The sequence below is a fragment of the Galeopterus variegatus genome, unplaced genomic scaffold, assembly GCF_000696425.1.
Source record: "Galeopterus variegatus unplaced genomic scaffold, G_variegatus-3.0.2 Scaffold15259, whole genome shotgun sequence".
NCBI lineage: Eukaryota > Metazoa > Chordata > Mammalia > Dermoptera > Cynocephalidae > Galeopterus > Galeopterus variegatus.
This window is the reverse complement of record NW_007741370.1, coordinates 20,898-23,872: the sequence shown is the minus strand read 5'-3', so window position 1 is coordinate 23,872 and position 2,975 is coordinate 20,898. Positions and strand designations below refer to the sequence as shown.

Genomic DNA, 2,975 nt, shown 5'->3' with positions numbered 1-2,975 from the left:
GTTTTCATTTTTAGGTTTAAGAAATTTGATCACAGATATTTACGGAAAATCCTGATTCGAGAAAACCAGCCCAAATCAAGCATTGTTTCTTTGTACAAGAAGCTGGAAATGAAACAAGCTATTGAGATGGCGGAGACCGGGATCCTAAGCTCGACAGCTTTTTCGGGACCCCATGAGTAAGTCACACCTGCTCTTTGATCTAGACTTTCTATGCCAGAATTCCAAGGGGCAGTCTCTCTTCTTGTTCCCTTTAGAGGCAATACTAGGAGTGAAGAGGCAGGAATAAGAGGAGGAATCACGAAAAAACATGATTCGAATCCTGGCATTTTCTGGCCTGGCAGAGGTTCAACACGTTTCACCTAGTTTCTGAAAGTTACTGTTTAGCAAGCTTGTCTCCTTACTGTTATATGACACCTTTCTTTGGGAGGCAGGTGTATGCGAATTTACAGAATTGTGCCATATTTTATGAGGCTGTCTCTTTTTCCTTCTGGCTAGAAATCTCTACCATTTGATTCTGCCCTTTCTACCATTGTGTTTCTTCCCATAAGTCATTTTTCTTCCTCATTTGTGTGAGAGATGAGGTGGTTTTCTGAGATGCTAACTTGCATTTGAGAGTGCGTAGTAGTAGCAAGAGGTAAGGTAGTTACTTGGTTATTTAAACAGAAATGAAGCTGCGTTTGTAATTGTGTCTCAGGCAAGTCTATGGGAGATCGTGAGGTTTGTCTTGAATCTATGCGGGTCCAGTGTGGAATAGGAGCAGGGAGTTGGCTGGCTTCCGGGGAGCAGAGGATGGACCGTAGGAAGCTGGTGTGGAGGTGGGGCATGGGGGTGGTGATACTGGTACATAAATCCATCGTTACAAGATGGTTTTCTGGGAAACATGGTGTGTCTCGGGACATCTTCTAACCAGTTGTCTCAAGGGCTGCTAGATATTTTTTAAAGCTGCTTTTACTCTGACATTTAAAAAGAGCCCCTTCAACATCACAAGAATTAATTCACATCCCAAAGATGCCCAGTTTCCTTTCGAGAAATGGTTTATGAATTGGGAAAACTAATCACAATGTCTATTTAGGATAAGGAACACTGGCCCCCTCTCTCCTGTCATCTTCAGCATGCACTAACTTGCATTTGAGAGTGCGTGGTAGTAGCAAGCGGTAAGGTAGTTACTGGGTTATTTAAACAGAAATGAAGCTGCATTTGTAATTGGGTCTCAGGCAAGTCTATGGGAGACCGTGAGGTTTGTCTTGAATCTATGCGGGTCCAGCGTGGAATAGGAGCAGGGAGTTGGCTGGCTTCCGGGGAGCAGAGGATGGACCGTAGGAAGCTGGTGTGGAGGTGGGGCATGGGGGGTGGTGATACTGGTACATAAATCCATCATTACAAGATGGTTTTCTGGGAAACATGGTGTGTCTTGGGGCATCTTCTAACCAGTTGTCTCAAGAGCTAGATTTTTTTTTTTTTTTTGTCTTTTTCCGTGTCCGGCAACGGATCACAACCCTCAGTGTTGCCCCCGTACCGGACCGGGGACCGGCAACGGGATTGCAACCCTCGGTGTCGCTCCCGCGCCTCGCTCAGCCAGTGAGCAGGAACCGGTCTGCATGTGGGATCCGAACCCTCGGGCGGGAGCGCCGCCACGCTTCCCAAGCCGCGCACTTATCCAGTGCGCCACCGGGCCGGCCCCAAGAGCTAGATATTTTTTAAAGCTGCTTTTACGCTGACATTTAAAAAGAGCCCCTTCAACATCACAGGAATTAATTCACATCCCAAAGATGCCCAGTTTCCTTTCAAGAAATGGTTTATGAATTGGGAAAATTAATCACAATGTCTATTTAGGATAAGGAACGCTGGCCCCCTCTCTCCTGCCATCTTCAGCATGCAAAGACATTTGATCATGAGCTTCCGTTAGGTCCTCACATTTGAAAAGCAAGTGGAAATAAGAGCTAAGAATAGGTATAAATAAAATTGTCACTAATGCCTGAGTGTTGTTTCTCAGGTGACACCTTCGCCCCTCACCTGCTAATGAATCAGAAACACCATTGCCTCTCTTGCACACCTGGGAAAAATCTCAACTAGTGTCCCTGAGGTATCTGAGTGTAAATAGAAAGCTTTCTGCCTTGTTCTCAGTGGCACTGCTTTTGTGCTTCGTGTGTTTGTTTTGGTGTTGCCACTACATGGCTTTAAGGAAACTTCCCATACCAAAATGGGAAAATGCTAACAAATATTTATTGGCAATGCCATACTGAGCCACCGTGGAGCCTGAAACAAAAGGAAAAATCAGAAATACTGATGCTACTGTAATGTAAAATGTTGATATGTTATTCATTAAGCATTTTACATTGACCTTTATTTTCTAAAACATTGCACCCAAATCATATTTATTTTAATTACTGAGCTTTTTGGCACCTCCTTACATTTTGTAACTTAGACCCGGGCCTGTTCAGTAGACCCCTACTCTGTGCACTGTGAAAGCAGACACAGGCCCAGCCCTCATGGGCACCATACTCTAGCATGGTCTTGACATTCATAAAAAAGGTCCCACAACATACGATCATAAAGAATAAGGAGCTGCGTGAGTGCATGAGAGCGAACCTCGTCTGGGCTTGGGCAGTGGCTGCTCACTGAAGGGCGAGTTGAGTTCATGTGTGGAGTGGCTGACAGCTATGGCAGCGTATCCACTGGGAACTTCCTCACTTGGTCTGCTCCCTGGTTATATGAGCACTTGGTCTAGGAATGTAGGGGTGCTTATCTCAAATGAGAATCAGCCTATCATGTGGTAAAACACATTTTGAGTCTCTGTATTACATTGCATTTGCTGTAGCAATTGCTCCAATTTCTGACCTCAAGGTAATTTTTAAGCCAGCTGTATCTGGAGGGGGCTCCCCTGTTGAGTCAGTTATTTCTCCAGACATTGATTCAGGATTAGTAAGGTACCCTGAAAGGTAAGAGAGGTTTTTCCTCCTATAGCCCAAACCAGT

At 44.9% G+C, this 2,975-nt stretch overlaps 1 long non-coding RNA gene across 1 annotated transcript in view; it reads left to right on the top strand.

Annotated features, from left to right (window-relative positions):
- The first annotated feature begins 20 nt into the window (after positions 1–20).
- The window catches only part of LOC103582209, a 23,442-nt gene continuing 20,487 nt past the window's right edge, over positions 21–2,975 (top strand). Inside the window, exon 1 of the long non-coding RNA XR_549736.1 lies at positions 21–176. This is a non-coding gene — a long non-coding RNA (uncharacterized LOC103582209). The remainder of the gene's footprint in view (positions 177–2,975) is intronic.